The following is an 18,550-nucleotide window of genomic DNA, read 5'->3' on the forward strand; positions in this document are numbered from 1 at the left end:
GATGCAATGACAGCATCCCTGACAGATAGTAATCCTAGCCTCTTCTTCAATACCTGCAGCAAATGAGAGCCCATCAACTCCCCTCCATTACTGAATGGCTCTTAGCATTAGGAAACTTCTTATGTTCAGCTGCCATCTGTTAAACCATTGGTTCTAGATATGTTCTCTGGAGCAACAGAGAACAAGACTGCTCCATGTTTTGTGTGATAGCCCTTCAGATATTTGAAGACCACTCTGAGGATTCCCTCCTCACTTTAATCTCTTCAAGCTAGTCAAGTTAGCTGGACATCTATAAAAGTTAGAAAGCAAAATGTGGAGGCAACATTCTAAGACTGACTCGGCAGATCCAGAACTACTGCTGTTGCTAAGCAAGCAGAGGGAAGGAATGTGAGGCATATCCTGCATCTTCCATAATAAAATGATTTGCTTTCTCCCAACAGGTGCAGCTTGCAGGCAAAAGTACAAGTACAGGAACAAAGCAGATGATGCCTCGTGGCTTTAATAGCTGTGTGGGAGGCATAAATTAAATAGGGTAAGCCTATTCTAGTATGGAAATATCAATGATGAGAGAAGGTTCTGTTTACCATTACTTGTACATTCTGCTTTACATTGCATTCTGCTGTACATTACTTGTGTGTGGCCCCTGTTTTACCTTTAGACCCTATACTTCAACACAGCTTGTAATGTAGGGTTGCCATATTTCAAAAAGTGAAGACCAGGTAGTTTTGGGGAAACCACCAAAATTGTTAAGCGTCTTTTAGGAAAACCCAAAAGTTATTGAGTTGATGTCCCCCGGACATCAATTCCACCTTTGAAATCCCGGTAATGTCAGGGGAAATTAGGATGTATGGCAGCCCTATTATAATGTTCTGAAAAGTGATTTATTTATTTATCACCAAGGATGAGCTTTATAAGCTAAAAAAGTTCAGTATGAACTTGAACTAGTTTGTAAGAGTATGAACATTAGCTTGAACTAGCTTCTTTTGGTACAGGGTTAACGTGAGCTAGAGCTTGCTCCTTTTTAAAATGAACTTTCCAAGCACTGGTGAAGAGTTATTACACAATCTTAGTTCCCATGAAGCTACCAGGAAGCAAGCTAAGAATTGTCATTCAGTGGTGATCATCTGAATCCATTTTCACAGCCATCCTTTTAATAGTGTCACAAAGAGCTGTGTATTACAGAGGGAAGTACAGCAAGTGAGTTCTGCTTGCTATATAGACTTAATGCAGTCAATAATCAATTTGTTGAGATTTTACAGTGAAATGTCTCATATAACTCTGGCAATTTTCTTGCTTGACCTTGGCATCAGCAAGTCAGTTTCTTGATTTTATTGTTACTCTTTTGCCTCAAGTACAACATAGCATATCTATCTATCTATCTATCTATCTATCTATCTATCTATCATCTATCTATCTTCCCAGTTTGCAAGAAGGCAGAGTCAGGTTCTTTGGGAGACGTTGGGGATGCCAGCACTGTAATCGTGTCTCCTTTTTCAAAACCTAGTAAATGCATTGATTCAAAAAAACCCTTATTTGTGACCAAAGTTAAGGGTACCATGTTAGTTCAAACTCCACAAATCTGGGAAATTTAATCATGGCTCAACAGACGTGTCCCCGATCTGTAACAATGTTGTGCAATGTCACAAATTGTGGTTGCTTACAACTTGCCCTCCATGCACCCACCCTTTTGCTTAGTCATTCAGGACCTTGAAACTGGTTCGGTAGCAGATGGGTTTTGTATGCAGTTTTGCATAACATTTGTTTATTATTTTCACTGGAAAACCGCATCACAAAATTTGGAGAAGTGCAAATATAGCTGTATTTTGGTTCAAGAAGTTAATAAAGTAGGCCAATGTACAAAATGAATGGAATTAATTTCTCCCTCATTCCTATCTAGGATAGCTGTGAGCAACCCCTGACCTTTCAGATGTTGCAAGACCCCAGCAGCTCACCTGTTATTAAGGACCACTGGGATTGTAGATGAACAACATCTGGAAGGCCATGGGTTCCCTCTGAACAGCTTGGGACCATCATGAGGGCACCTCAAGGTTAGCTTTTCCCCACATGAGCTTTTTTAAACATTAAGATACATCTGCAGAAGCCCTTATTCTCAGTATATTTCAACAGTTCACTCATCGAGGGAAAATGAAGACTATTACAAAAACAAAAAAAGTTGCAAACCAGTTAAGGATATTTGTTTATTCAGTCACAACTATTTCAGACCTACCTTTCAGTATACAAATCCAGGGTTGCTTACAAGTAACCTAAAATTTCCCATTAACAAATGTTAAAAGTGTTTAAAAGCATCAACAGTGACAGTCTAACAGACGAGTAAGAAGCAGTAATCTGAAATGCCTGTTGAAAGGAAAATGGTTGCTGCTTGTCTAAAAGGCCAGCTGTACCTTTCTTTGAAGACTGTTCCGTATGTTGGCTGCCTCCACAACTAATCTGAGTAATGTTTATGGTTAATTTGATGGCTGAGGGACCCAGGCAAAGGCCTTGGGAGTAGGATAAAGTTTTCGCGCAGGGGTGATCCTTGAGATATTCTGACACCGGGCCATAACACCAACCTGAGCCCAGAAGTAGGCTGCTCTAGTGTAACTAACAAAGGCTTGATGGTTGTTCAGTGGGGTTTCCCTGTCTCCTCTCTTCTCCTGCAGCATTTTCCTCCCCCCCCCCCAAAGCTGCTCCTGAGGGTGATGTCACATAACTCTGGAACTATGCTGGCTGGGGCTACAGCAGGGCAGAGCTTTGAATTAATGCCATACTTGTGTCTCCATGACTATGACAAGTTCCCTATAAAGCAGAGAACTTTTTTAAGCAGAGGCTTGACAACCATATGTCAGGAGTGCTCTGATGGTGTTTCCTGCTTGGCAGGGGGTTGGACTCGATGGCCCTTGTGGTGTCTTCCAACTCTATGATTCTATGAAGATTGTCTAAATTTAGCTTTACTTCAAAAAAACAACAAGTTTTGTAGTCAGCCGTTATTACTTTGGGATGTAGCCACTGATGGCTTTGTGCTGGCACAAAGCACTTCCTTTGTGCAACCAGTTTCCACTAATTCTCCCCACAACATACACAGCCAGCCCCTGTGCCCCTGGAAAACTGATGCTGAGGGTTGAGCCACCCTCTGCCGCTGCATGAAGGAGATGCAGCACAGATGGCTGAAGCTGGTGGGGAGGAATTGGTTATAATGGGATGCCCTGCCTTGTATGAGCAGAAAGTGTGGGGGTCTTTGGCCCTGCAGATGTTGTTGAACTTCAGATCCCGCCATCCCTGACCACCAGCCAAGCTTGCTGGGGCTGATGGGAGTTGTAGTTCAGCAACTCCTCCTCTTAAATATAAGTCAGTAAGACCTACAAATCAAAGCCACTTTCAAAGGGCCAAAGGTTCCCCACACCTGCACTACTGCAAAGCCATCATGGTACACAACTATTAGGTTCCAGGCCAAAGGCTGGTTCATATGTGTGACTTTCTGCCATTTTCATCTCATGCATGTTATGCTTAATCTGGGCAGTATAATGTGTGAGTAGGTGCTTAAGTTATTCAGCCCATTTTGGCATATATTTTCTCTATCAGCAAAGCCTAGAATGTTAGAGGGAAAGACATTTTTACATAAACTTGTTGGGTGGGTGCGCACGCATGATGCGCATGCCTTGACTTGGTATAATTGAGGTTTATTCCAAGGATGGTTGCTGTCACTTGCCAACTTTGAACAGAAGATGGCAGCAGTCTCTTGCACACTGCCTGCAGCACTAGCCCGGTGCTTAGTCCATGCTGTTAACTAAATCAAAAGGATAGAGGTATTAAATCACAAACAGAGAATTAATTCATGAAATTGGCAATTAAGCAGGCTTCATGTAGAAGCAAAGCCATAATCACATTTAATAATGCAGTATCCAAAATTAGAAGTCCCAGGTATGACTTTCTGAGCCTTCCGAATTAGATTTAATGACTTTTAAACATAGCATGCTGCCTTTAGGAAAGCAGGACACAATAACGGAGACAATCGGATGATGAACGATAGGGCTCTGTTTTAGTCTGCAGTATTTCTAAATGATTCAAAATGACTTCACGGAAATGTAGCCCAACCCTCTGCAGTGCAGGAATCTTTTGCCTAACCCCATGACCAAGGGATTAAAAGTCTCATAGAGCAGTGTGTGCCATGCAATCCGTCTTGTGCCACCTTACCTGCTCTGCTGCCCTCAGGTGTGGTGGACATGGTCTCATTGCCAGTGCTGATAACAGTTGGCAGCCATGGGCAGGGTGGGCAGCACTCTTCAACTCAGGCCCTGTCAGTAGACTCAGTACAGTAGATTCCTCGCCACAGGCACCCAATAGCTATCTTAGGTAATCATTTTATATGAATTGGGGAGTTACACATAAGTGCACTCTGAACATGATAGTCCTCAGTCCAACTACAGAATGTCCAGTCTACGGAAAAGAATACCAGAGGGGAGATTTTGCTCTTAAGTTAAATAGTTTACCTTCCCAATTAAGGAAGCATGACTGCTTAGTGGGGTAAAAAATAGTATCAGCTGACACCAATCTCTTCCAAAAGAAAAATACTGGTAAACCTTGCCCATTGTTGCCTGCTTGCTAATGTTAGCTCATTAAATGTATCAATTCAAACCACTCATTTCATCTGCTGTTAAGGCGAGTTTAAGGATTTAAAAATGATATCAAAGAGTGAAGTTCAAAGGAAAAACACAATTGTGTGGTATTAAATCTTGCAGGGCATAATTCTATTATGGAACTGACTGGTTCCTTAACCCCCCAAAAGTTACAACTGGATACCCCTTTATTAATCATAACCACTGTTGTGTTAATGTATGTATAGCCTTGAAGAGCTCTGCATGTGTGATTTGCTGAATGAAATGCCAAAATAAAGTGTCTGGACACTGATTCATTCTTAAACTCTAGACTCAGAAATGTGATGTAAATAATATGAAAAATATTCAGAATTATAAACTCAATCCTTCTTTTGTTAAATGCTTATCAATTGTTTTATTCCCTTTCTGCATGAAATGTACCGCATTTACATCCCTCTCATACTCTCTCTCACATACTTATACTCAATGTCAATAAAATCCATACTGTTCTGACAGTATGCTCTTACCAAACAGGGATGCTATCATATTCATCAATATACATAGTATATCTATTTTTCATACATTCCATCAACAGGAGCCATTTAATTATAAATTTTGTCTTCCATCCCACAATCGAAACAACGCTCTGGGTTTCTCATTTCCGCCACTTTCCAAATTTTAACTAGCCATTCTTTAATTGTTGGTTGTAGCTCTTCCATTTTTTGGATTCTAACAAACGGGCAGCAACATTTAACTGTTAAGACTGCCTGGGTTTTTACACACTTCTTGACATAGAATCTATGTTATGGAGCTCCACCTTTCTGTTACATTACACGGGTTATTTTCACTTGCTGAAATTTATTTCACCATGACATCCCCTTGTTTAGAATTTTGATAGCCCAACAGATGTAATGTGTGTGTGAGCTTTATTAATTTGAGAAAACAAAATTAAGCTTATACTCCTCCATCTGGCATTGAGCAAATAATTACTGTTCAATGTTAATCTGTGTTTTCTTTTGCAGATTTAGCGTGAGTGATGTTAATTTTGATTGCATTAGGAGTAAGCCAATAAAGGGGAGTGAGAAGCTTTGGAGTTCATTACAAAGGTTTCATTCATTTCAAATGCAACTCAAGGCAATATGTAAAGAATTCTTCTAGTGCAGCTCTTGTGTAGGTGTGTTGTCATAATATGGGGTACGGGTTCAAGGTTTGGAGATTACTACAGGCATATAGCAAGTACTTTTGGGAATCTTCCCATAGAGATTCTATTTGAGTAAATACTTTGATCATAGAAGAATTATATGAAAATCCTATACCACATTGTGCTACTTTAAATATTGAATTAAGGAGATAGCTTCTTTCTTTCTTTCTTTCTTTCTTTCTTTCTTTCTTTCTTTCTTTCTGACCACCCTTTGGAGAACGCATAAATATTTGCTCTTTGATATGACTTAATCTTCTCTCAGATTTATTGGGAGTGTGTGATTCCACAGCTACAACTGCTTCAGCAACTGTGAGAGCACCCCCAGGGAAAATTGGAACTGCTGGTGATGAGCTTTAAAGTCCCAAATGACTGGGGACCAGAATCACTTCCCACACTAGGAATTCCTTGGTGTTGCTCAGATATTACTCTTCTACTCTTGGCTGTAAATAGAGTTTTAAAAAATGGCTGTTCCACACTGTTTAGGGAAGTTTTAAATGTTTGATGTTTTATTGTATTTTTAATATTTTGTTGGAAGCTGCCCAGAGTGGCTGGGGTATAAATGAATTATTATTATTATTATTATTATTATTATTATTATTATTATTATTACTGCACTTAATAATGTACAACATTTCTGTTAAATGGCCAGGGTGGCCATTTAAAAATCACCAAAAAGGAGACACAGCGGCATAAAACATACATGTGATGATTTATATGTATGTATGCGCTGTGGGTTAAACCACAGAGCCTAGGACTTGCCGATCAGAAGGTTGGCGATTTGAATCCCCGTGATGGGGTGAGCTTCTGTTGTTCGGTCCCTGCTCCTGCCCACCTAGCAGTTCGAAAGCACCTCAAAGTGCAAGTAGATAAATAGGTACCGCTCTGGCGGAAGGTAAACGGTGTTTCCGTGTGCTGCTCTGGTTCGCCAGAAATGGCTTAGTCATGCTGGCCACATGACCCGGAAGCTGTACGCCGGCTCCCTCGGCCAATAAAGCGAGATGAGCACTGCAACCCCAGAGTCAGTCACGACTAGACCTAATGGTCAGGGGTCCCTTCACCCTTTACCTTTATGTTTACTTATTTCATAAAATTTATATACTGCTTTTTTGTAAGAAACCTTGAAGTGGTTTACAAAAAGATAAAGCAAGAAAATCAAAAGTTAAAATACTAAAACAGGTTAAAATTACTATAGATAAAGATTTTGAAATTCAGTGGTACCTTGGTTTAAGAACAGCTTAGTTTATGAACAGCTGGGATTAAGAACTTTGCCTTGGAATAAGAATGTGTTTCGCTTCCTGTTGAGTGTGTTTCATTTGTAAATTTAGTCCCCTGCTTCTATGGGAAAGCACGCCTTGGTTTAAGAAAGCTTTGGTTTAAGAAAGGACTTCAGTTCGCAAACCAAGGTACCACTGTAAGTACTATAACAATAGAAATGCCATAGGGAGGAAGACTGTGCCCAGGTGACTTGAGTACCTGCTCATTCTGTGGTTCAGGTGCTGTTGGTGAGCAACTATAAGACACCTCCTAGTTTTAAATATCTTTAAACCACGCCTGGTTGCTTCATATAGAGGACGCCTTAAACAGAGGGCTCTCTTCTGTAAAGTAAGACACATGGCCACTGCATTAACATCTGACAAGGCCCATCCACACAGTGAAATATGAGGAAGGCCATTTGATGAGACCCCTCTAAGATGGAGTGGGGGTGAGTGGGGGAAAGACAAACTTCCTTTTAGTGCTAGAACACAAGTACTGTCGTCCATCAACACTTTTTACACATCTTAGTGCTCTGGGTTACAGAATGCACAGGGCTTCTTATTTCTGAACTCCAAAGCTTAGTGCAAGAGAAGGGGCTTTTCCTCTTCCACTCTCTTATGGAATAAAGCTTTGAAAGCCATAAAGCTTTGAAAGCAGCAAGGGTTTCATGCTTAGATCTGAGCAAAAATTGCCACTTAAAACTGTACTGGGGTGCAACGTTGTTAAATTTTCTTTGGGTGGCAGAGAAATACTTCAACAAGTTGGTGGAGCTAAGTGTAAACATCAGTTGAGCTTTTTCTCAGCAGCAGCAGCAACAACTGTAATGTCAGCCTAGCAGATGTTTTGCATCTACCTCAAAGGCCTCAAACCTGGCATTGTTCTGGAGTATTGTTATGGGGTGTGTGTGTGTGGAGAGGTGGGGTTATGGCCACCATAAAAACAACAGGGATTCAGAGGTATACTGCTGTAGTACATAGCCATAAGGCTACTAGGTATTGATAGCCTTATACTCCATGAATTTATCCCTCACCCTTTTAAAGGCATCCAAGAGGCCATCGCTACAGCTTGTAGGAATTAATTCTGCATTTGCTTCTCTGCCCAACACCCACTTTTATTGGAAGATCTTGCTTTCAAATATTATGAGAAAGGAAGGAAAAACATTCTTTTTTCACTTGCCCCATACTGTGCATAACTGTACACACTTCTATCATGTTTTCCTCCTAACTAACCTTTCTTCAATATTAAGAATTCAACTTGGAGTCTTATAAATTAGCACAGCCTCTTGCTGCTTTCAAAACCTCACAATTCAACAATCAACATGACTAATAGAAGGGAGGGATACTCTCCCCACTTTCAGTGGGTCTGTGAAGGCTTTGCAGAGCTCTCTGACTCAACACAAGGCCTTCGCATGCCCTGTCCCACCTCAGTTGAAACTAAGGAATGTAGTGAGAAAACAAAAAGCATTAAGTGTTCACAGTACTTGTGTTTCATCACAATAAGGAAGTCTGTGGAAGGGAGAGTCAGCAGTAAATAGAATCGCTGAGGTTGCAGTGTTTCAGGGTTTTCCCTCCAGTCCGAATGCATTAGATCTAAAAAGGAACAAAACAAAAGAACAATGGTTTGCTGACAACACCCTCTATATGATCAGTAGGGAGTGAATGGACCAGAAATAGCAATTGGCTAGTATAGAAGTAGCTCAGGTTATCAGAACCATCTCCTGTATCAGGGATGGAGAACCTGTGGCCCTCCAAATGTTGTTGGATTCCCAACTCCCAACAGCTCCAGCCAGCATGACCAATGGTCCCTGCCCTATATGTGTTCCAGATCTTCAGAAGAGGGCCTTCTGTATTCCTCGCCACATCTGTAAACTTTCTTTTGGTGTCCCCCACCACCACCCTGTTGCCTCCTACGGACAAGAGGTAAACAATCCCCATAGTTCTCCTCTGTGCCTGGCTCAAACATTCCCATTCCCCTCTCCAAAGACCATCTGATTTACAAGAAATATATCATTTCCAATCTAAATGTTGGCTGCCTTTCAGCTGATAGCAAATGTTTATTACTGGGCATAAAACTCTGTAAATAGCCATTTATAACTGAAACACTGATGAAACTAAGCAATAAAACTAGACAGCACATCAATTCCAATGTAGTTGCCTGTTCCTTGTGCTGGACCAAACACACACACACACCAATTTATTACACAGTCCTACATATGTCTGCTCAGAAGTAAGTGCCATTGAGTTCAGCGTACTTATTCTTAGGTAAGCATGGGATTACATACACTATTATGTTACTTATTTCCTCTAAGCTGGATTATAAGAAACAGTCGTAAATTTCTCAGATGTTTATATGAAGAAATGGTAATCCTCAAGGTCACCTAGTCTTCCCAAATAATCCCATTAACATAAATGGGAATAGAATTTGACAATTAACTCTTCTGCTCCATTGTATTGATATGCACATATTTATTTGCTTTTTAAATGACAAGACTAGGAAATTATTTCTTCCAAAGCAGGAGGGAAAGCACCCATCTGTGAGTCTTCTTTTCCTTTCAAGGATATTGACAATTTCCAGTGTAAATAAATAAGTGCTCTCTGACTAAACAAAACAGTAAGTACAAATGCATCTGCAAAAAATATACTTATTTCAGCATATGCTCCCTATTACCAATTATGTCAAATCATGCTTGTGAATTAAAGGCAGGAACTGAAACAGATGAGTAGTAAAACTCACACTGAGAGAGAGAGAAATTCTCACAGTGTGATTTACAGAACAGGTTGTGGCTAGTATAGTGGACTCATAAAAACAAATATAATTCAGTTGGAATTTAATGAGACACTGTTTTGGCCAAGGACAATCCCTTTCTATCTGAAGCCTACCTTTTGTCTGACTCAAGGCTTTTTTCTTTCTGCCCAGAAAATGCCAAAAGAATCTTACTTTGTAATGCATGATGGAGATCCAATGAGCTGCCAGGGCCCCAGCAGAATTTTTCACATATATAATTTTGTCCTGGGTTCAAAAGGCTATCTTAGAATCTGTTTCAGTTGAACAACCTGCTTTCCAGCGGTTCACCTGGGCTGATCTGTGTCCATATGGATAGCTGTAGAAAGCAAGCAGTTCCCCAGATTCCATCCGCTCAATCCATCTGTTCTCTTTCTCTCTTATCCAAAGAGAGGCTCTAGAGCAGGGATCAGGAAACTTTTCTAGATGGCGCTCCCTGTCCCATCTGAGGGCCTTCTGGTGATCCCCTTATTGCGAGAAGTGAAACTACAAAAAACCAGACAGAAGGCATTATGGGTAGTTGCACCTGCCCTGTGGAGTACCCTCCCAATAGATGTCAAATAATTAAACAACTATATAATTTTTCCTAGACATCTGGAGGCAGCCCTGTTTCGGGAAGCTTTTAATGCTTGATGTTGTTGTTTTTCCTGTATTTTTGTTGGGAACCCCCAGACAGGTTGAGGCAACCCAATCAGATGTGTGTGCTAAACTGGGTAGGCTAGGAGGTGGAGTTGAGGAAGGCTGGGGCCTAGGGAGAACCCTGAGGACCAGAGAAAGAGTTATCTGAAGGGCCACGCTGCACCCCTGGGCCTGAGATTTCCCCACTCTTACACTAAAGGTAAACAAGCTAAGTACTTAAAATTGTCATTCAGGGCACCTGTTTTGCTGAGTTTTCTCACAATATTGCCAGGCAGGCAGGACTTCCAGAAAATAAACTGACTTTTGCCACAAAAGGGGACCTCACACACCCAGGGGAACATATCACCTGTTTCTTCCCTCTGGGGAGCCAGAGCCTTAAGTATCTCAACAATATCTCTCTCATATATAAAATTGTAAAGATCTCGTCACACTGCACTTCACTTGGCCACAGAAAGGTGGCGGTAAGAACTACAGCATGGATACCCCAGGAGAGGAGAGGAGGAGGGATCTAGAGGGTGGAAATACAAGCCCAGGCAATGTGAGGAAGACAGAACTGGAGGAAGGAGATGGGGACTGTTGAGCATGGGGACAGCCTGGGCAAGATGTTGTCAAAATGGAAAAAATCTCAGCCAAATCAAGCAACACTTTCTGCTTCTCTTACTGAAGAATTACATGTATTTGATCAATTTTTCACATTTTGTAGTATATGCTTTTTCTGTTAGAATGAAGCAAAATTGCCAGATATATTGTTTCCCCTTGTAAAAGCTATTTAATGAGCTGAAAGCATGACAAACATTAAGTGGTAATCTTGCCCTGCCAAGTCTTGTGAATATAATTAATGCATGTGCAATAAGCCATGGGTTTATGTAAATAATGAATGTCCTTTGTTTTTAATGTGCTCTGTTTTAAATAGCATTACATTAACATCACACTCAATTTTATCTATAAGCCTGGGAAGCAGAACAAATCAGGTAGGCTGGGTATTTGCTTACAATTATAGAATGAATTTTACTAAAGAGCAGGGTATAAATCCCTGTACAAACAAACAAACAAAGTAAATGGGTTGTTCCTCACCCCATCTCCACAGTTCACCTATTTCTACTTTGCTTTGATCCAACAAAAAGATAGATGAGCACAATCAGAAGTGAGTCAAGCAGCCACTTACTGTAGAAAATAAATACAATTACAAAAGTAGGCACAAGTGGCTCTAGAGACTAACTTCCTGCATGTGCCTTTAGACTAGAGGTGCTGCTATAGCAGGCCTACATAATTTACCTCAGTGCAGCCCACAAGGTACACATTGTGGATTTCCAAGTTCTTGACAACACCATCCTCCATTTTAAAATTTCTGATGAAGATCAAGCATATCAAGTAAACTGCAGTACATGGCTGGGGACAACCTTTAACTTGATGTTTGTTGTTGCCCAAGGTTGAATCATATGGCGATGAGGATGCCATGTAGAATGCCTAGCTTCCAAAATATTTGGGAAGGTCCAAAGGCAAGGGAATGGTTCAGTATGTCCAAACGAAAGGAAAAGTCAAGCCTCGGGGCCTTTGTTTCCTCACATCATGACCAGATCATCACAAGTGTTGTCCTGCACATTCCACAAAATAGGTATCTCAAAGTGTCCCACATCACAGGCTGTAATGCAAAACAGCTTCTCTGTCTTCCACCCACAGAGTGATGCCAACACTCCTTCAATGTGGAGCTCTCTGTTTTGCCTGCCAAAAAGAGAGGAGATTACAGGTGGGATTCCCAGTTATGATAGTCTATGGAAGGCCACAAAGCAGGGTGAGGAGGGGCTGAAACAGCGACTGAAACAGCCCCAAATTCACCAGATCCCAAGCCAGCCCCACTGCCATCACTTGACAGCCATAGCTAAGCACGAATGTGTGAACATGCAGCTACTCGTAGTAGAAATAGTGGCTGCTTTGATTCTCCCCAAGCCATCCTGCTTTGCTACCTGTAGCTAAAAGGTGGTCTGGCTTAGCCATCCATCTGAACCTGAACTTGTGGTTTATCTTGCTCCAGATAAACCACAAGCTGTAGCTAAAGTTAATTCTTGACAGACCACCAAAGAATTAGATAATGTATAGTCTAGTTTGGCTCTCATTAGGTCTTAATAAATTTAGATCAGCATATGTGAATGTTAAGCAAATAAATTGTGGTTTAGAGCTAACAAACACAGAAGCCCAAATGTTCCTTCGGTGCAAAGATCCCAGCAATAATATGGCTTTAAAATCTACTTCTGTTTACATAAAATCTGCCCCATAATAACATGTGGAGACTACTTTTTTTAGGAAGATATATAGCAATCATGAACAGAAGGGATTAAGAAACATACTGTCATTTATTACAGCTACTGTATCCATTACTGCATGGAACATCAAGTAAGTATATTATAGGAATGCTTAATTATTTCAAACATGGATTTAGATGAAAGGAATCAATCAACATAACTTTTAAATAGCCAGATGGTCAATGCATACCCATGTTTATAATTTCTATTTGTTGCAGCCTTCCCTGAATTAATATTACCCATCTGATATTTTTTAAGGAATCTGATTGTCCATCGAGCAGCTGGCTACATTAAAAGTGTTAAATTTATATAGCTTTAAGGCAGTACTTTTTTGTGCTTGACATAATAGAACATTGCCTTGTGGCTGTGAGTGTAACAGGCCCTTTTCAAAACTTAGCAATTCTTTTGTATTGCTCAGCTTGCTTGGTCATGAGGAGATTTTGCTAGTATTCCTGAAGGATATTTGTCGAGTAATGGGCTTCTCATTTCTGAGCTATCTCTCTCAAGTGAAGGAATAATGTCTGCTGCAAATCTATGGATTATGTGAATTACCTTGGGCAAATGCTTTGCAAAACGTTGTGACAGAATTCAGAAAATTATTTCATTCAGTTAATATTATTTTTTTAATCCCCCAAAATATATTTAGATTCAGTTTATGGCAAGAAAAAGAAATTAATTATTCTGTCGTATATTGTAGCTTTTGATGAAAGTTGGCAAGAGATTAGTGCAGTCTCTGGAGATGGCTTATTATTTTCAATTATTTAAGAACACATAGGAAGACAGCCTTACAATCAAATATACTAGAATTAAATGTAACTTTGGAGGGGGAAAAGACCCCCAGCGCAATCCTAATCAGTCTAGTCAGAAGTAAGCACTACTGAACTTAATGGAACTGGCTCTTTAAGGTAAGTGCAGAAGTGCGGACTTAATTGGATGGGAAAAATAAATACAAATGTGTACGACTGATTACTTTGTTTTGGATAATTCATAGATGAAAAGTAAACAGATTCCATAAATAGTGTCTCAGAAGGCTCTCCATGTATTAGAACCTCTGGAAAATCAGGACCCTATCAGATGCAGGGAGCCTCCACTTTCAGAGGAGGAACTTTATCCTCCAATCCATGGAGACCGACATGGTCTCTCTCTCTCTCTCTCTCTCTCTCTAAAACATAATGACTGAAGAGAGCTAGAATGTCTGCCTGTCTTCACCCTAAGCAGAAGTTTAGAATGAAAGGCCCATATATTAATAAACTATTAGCGTTATTGGTCATACCTTTTTCTTAAGACCATAACTTTTGTATTTCAGCCTGGCTGAGAGGTAGACCAGAAGACAAGCACTGGAGATGGGGCACCATAAAGCCACAGTCCACTAACCTTCAGTGGAAAGCATTATGTATTCAGCGTTTTTCCAAGCTCCAGGCTCTCATGCCACAGAAAGCCACTTTTCAGATTTGGTGGTTTGAGCATCTTATCTTCGATCCTGTGGGTTTGTGTATTGCTTTTTAGAGTTCAGCTTTACTAATAAAAACATATCCATACTCCAAAGGTATATTGTTTCTGTTGTCATGCCTTCTCTCCCAGAATCTTGAAAACTGTGAGGTGCTGAGAATGGGATGTTGATAGTCCATGCCTTAAAGAACCACAGTTCCTAGGGCTCCTTAAGGTAAGGAAATTAGTATTACTATTAGATCGTTTTAAGTCTAGGAGTGGTGAATTGTTGGCCCTCCAATTGTTGTTGGACTCCAACTTCCACTGGCCCCTGTCAGTATGACCAATGATCAAGGATGATGGGAACTGTAGTCCACCACCACCTGGAAGGCCACAGGTTCCACATCTGTAGTCTAGATGTGTTTTTGCCATAGCTGTCAACTTACAGATTTGAAAATAAGGGACCAGCAGCCTTGAAAATAAGGGACCAGCAGCCAAAATAAGGGACCTGCAGCCTCACCTGTTCCAGGCACTCCAGTCTTCCTGTCCTCCTGCAGTCTGGTCAAACTCATGCTGGTATCTTCGAGAACACTGTCCAACCAACTTTGTAACCAGAGGTTCAACTGAATAGAATCTGAATCACATGCACCACAAGACCTATGCAGCCTCAACTTAAGATGGCTCCCCGGCCTGGCTTTGCACTGCAATGTTTGTAGCAGCACGTGCACCAAAATGGCGTCCAGCATTCAAAAAACCCCTCAGCTTGCATTAACTAGCCACACACAAGGCATGCAAGCTCCACCCCCCAGTCGTTCTTAGACTTCTTATTGGGTGAGCAACACAGCCAAGCAACACAGTTGGAGCCTTCCTCCTCCCTGGCCGGCAGGGAGGGAGGGAGGGAGGGAGAGGAGCTGCGTCCTTTGAAATTTAAGGGATATAATTTAAGGGACATTTAAGGGACATCCATCAATAAGGGACAGCAGCGGGACATGGCGCTGGAATAAGGGACTGTCCCTTCAAATAAGGGACACTTGACAGCTATGGTTTTTGCCATCACTTGTTTCTGGTGGTGTTTTTCTTTTAACTGTTTTAAGTGGTCTGTTCTGTTTGTTTGTTTGATTTTGAGAGACACAAAGGAGTTTGAAATAAGACATGTTTCAAGAATTTGATACTGGTCTTGTTCTAAAAGTGGAATGGCTTTCTTTTAATATTATAAAAATACACATGAACTCTCTCTCACTCTTGTAGTGGATTTCATCCTTTGGGGTGACAGAGGGAGGGAAGGCACAAGAGCATGTATATTGGATGAAAGAGAATCTGACCATTTAACATACACGCTTTCCTATAATCCCTTCCTGCTCCAGTCATTTATATTTGCTCTTGCTGGAAAGGAAGAAAGGGGAGCAAAGCAGCTGTGTACTAGAGGCAGGTCATGGGTCTCTAATCTTCTATTTGCTACATATAAGATTAAAGATCTGCTTTGAGTTTTGATTAAGAATTCAAAGTTACGAGATTAAATACCCGCAAGCCAAATTAAAGAGGTTTAAATCCAATCTCAGAATTCATCAACCTACCAAAATTTTAAGCTGTCATTACAACATAGGATTGTGCAAAGCTCTCTTGAATCTTGATTTGATGTCCTTTAGTCCTCGCTATTTATTTCTCTTTACACTGTGAGAAAGCTATTGCTGTGCTTTAGAGTTCATTTCACCTAGAATCTACTAGTTAAATATCCACTGTGTCTATTGTGATCCGCCACCTAAATAGCCATAACCACAGCATACCATTCTACATTGTGTCTTGTCCCTAACTATATTAGAATTTTGCTCTTTTAGGGAATAAGAGAAAGCCTTCCTAATAATTCACCTTGTTTTGCAATATGTCCCTTCTATATCCTCACTTGCCTTGATTATTGAAAAAGATATGTCAAGTTATAAGAAAAGGGGGAATGCAGTAAATAAAATGGCTGATTAATTTTGTGATTAAAGACTGTAACTAATGCACATTCCTGATGATAATCAGGAAATATTTCAGATAAACTTGACAAAGATAAATTATTTCTAAAATGGGTAAAGATTAATCTCTGAATCCGGCTACCCCAAATCTCCCCAAAGAAATTATGCAATGATCTATATTCAGGAACTTTCAGACTTCTATTTTTGGTTGGGATACAGTCACAAAACAGCAAATTTAGGCTGTGTTATTAAAGTTGATTTGGAAGCCTTGCACAATATACCCACTTCCCCCGCAAATCAGATTTGTTGCCATAAGGAGAATGCAAACAAATCGGAAAGAATGCTCAATGAAGCCATCTAACTTTCCCACAAACTTTGTGCAAATAAATCAGGATTGATGCTCAATATCTAGGCTGTCTGTAATTTACCTAAATCAGGGCAACCCAACTTTCCATACCGAGTGCACCGGAAGAATATATTTTGACATGTTAGCGGCAGGCTGCACATTGCCTTGTTGCACGGGTGAGGGGAGGGGAGGCAAATATTTTATGCCCCCCCCCCAGCCCTCTTGCTGCCTTCCCACAACCAGATAAGCTGAGAGGCTCTGGCAGGGTCTTAGAGTCCCCTGATCTCCTTCCCAAAGCCCAGCAAAGCCCAGCGTCTTGCTTACCTGGCTTTGGGAAGGCAACGTGAGGGCTGGGGAGGGGATGTCAAATGTTGTCAAGGGCTGCCCCAAAAGCCCTTGGGGACCATGTGTTGGACAGTCCTGACCTAAACTACAGTGGTACCTTCGGTTAAGAACTTAATTCGTTCTGGAGGTCCATTCTTAACCTGAAACGGTTCTTAACCTGAGGTACCACTTTAGCTAATGGAGTCTCCCGCTGCCGCTGCGCCACCACCGCATGATTTCTGTTCTCATCCTGAAGCAAAGTTCTTCTTAACCTGAGGTCTATTTCTGGGTTAGCAGAGTCTGTAACCTGAAGCGTCTGTAACCTGAAGCGTCTGTAATCCAAGGTACCACTGTATACTGCAACGTATTGCAAATAGACAGGTTGCTTGCTTGCATTTTTTCTTATTGTAATGTTTTGGGTCTTTTCCATTTGGGTACTGTTCTGTTTTTAAAGTAGATGGTAAGTTCTTGCAATTAAAATAGGAATATTTTACTGGCTATGACTGTAACAACTTGTATGTATTGCACTGGAGTTTACCTCTACTCAAAATGATTCCCAGAATACTGTGTTATGTGTGAAATGACCCATGGAGAAAAACTCCATATAAACCTGGGATTGCAGGGAAATTAGTAGAATAAGAAGAATGCTACTTGGCTAATTTTCATACTGTATGAATGCACACAATAAAATGCAAATACTCTACTGTTTTGTTGAAAACATCAGATTAATATTAAGGATGTGTCAGGTGAGCTCTAAAACAAGGCAATTAAGTTATTTGTCAGAGTTTCCCCCCAGTTAATTTACATAGTTAAATGCAACACTAGTCTTTATGGCACAATGTTTCTCTTTGTTTCAGATTACCATAAATAAAAGTGAATTATGTTATTTCCTTGTGAAGCTGTACTGTATAAACAGTAGTTTATATTGCATCCTGGATGGGAAAGCACTGTAAAAGCCTGACTAACCACACTTAGGCCTCAGTAACCCCTCTAATAGCAAAGTTAAATGCTAGTCTGTGGATATGAAGGGTCTCTTTCCAGGCAACCAAGAAAGAACAAAAGAAAGTCTCTGAGGATGTTAACATATCCTTGCAGAAAAATAGTGTGTGGGACTCAAAACAAGCTCCCTGACAAATCCCCCAAATGTTCCTTGGCCACAGGCTGTTCCTATGTGCACACATTATCTGCAAGGGAATATCCCCGGTAGCTGAAGGCAGCATACATATGCTAGCCCTTGGCCTGAGAGGGTCGGGGAGACTGTCCATATGGCAGAAATGCCTTAGCTGAGTGGAAAGCTTGCTTTCCTTCTTCGTCAACACAAAGAGCTGCCAGTTGCCAGGACTCTGGGTCCTCCTGTCTGCCACTGTAAAATTATATGCTTCACTGCTTGCCCCCCTTTGCTGCCAAAAGGATTGCAAGGAGAGCAGAAACAGGCAGGGCATTTTTTTAAAAAATAAGCATATTGTAGCACCCTGCTTGTGGTTAACGCTTAGCTGGAATGAAATATTCAACGCAGCAATAGAGAAATTAAAATAGTAATTTATTTGTCAGACAAATAAATATGAGGCACAGTGGTATATGGTTACCAAGCTCTGGCCTGGCCTCTTGCCATTCTGGCCAGCACTTATATTTCCTTAATCCAGCCCCCTTGCTCCTCCTGTGGCTGCCTCTGTCCAATCAGCCTGGTTGAAATTCCTATTGGCTGTTTGCTAGAGCCAATCACAAAAGAT

General features: G+C 40.8%; 1 long non-coding RNA gene across 1 annotated transcript in view; it reads left to right on the plus strand.

Moving 5' to 3' along the window:
* Positions 1–14,319: 14,319 nt before the first annotated feature.
* The window catches only part of LOC307213854, a 164,780-nt gene continuing 160,549 nt past the window's right edge, over positions 14,320–18,550 (plus strand). The window contains exon 1 of the long non-coding RNA XR_013837703.1: positions 14,320–14,430. This is a non-coding gene — a long non-coding RNA (uncharacterized lncRNA). The remainder of the gene's footprint in view (positions 14,431–18,550) is intronic.

Source organism: Podarcis cretensis (genome assembly GCF_951804945.1).
Source record: "Podarcis cretensis genome assembly, chromosome: 4".
Classification (NCBI taxonomy): Eukaryota; Metazoa; Chordata; class Lepidosauria; order Squamata; family Lacertidae; genus Podarcis; species Podarcis cretensis.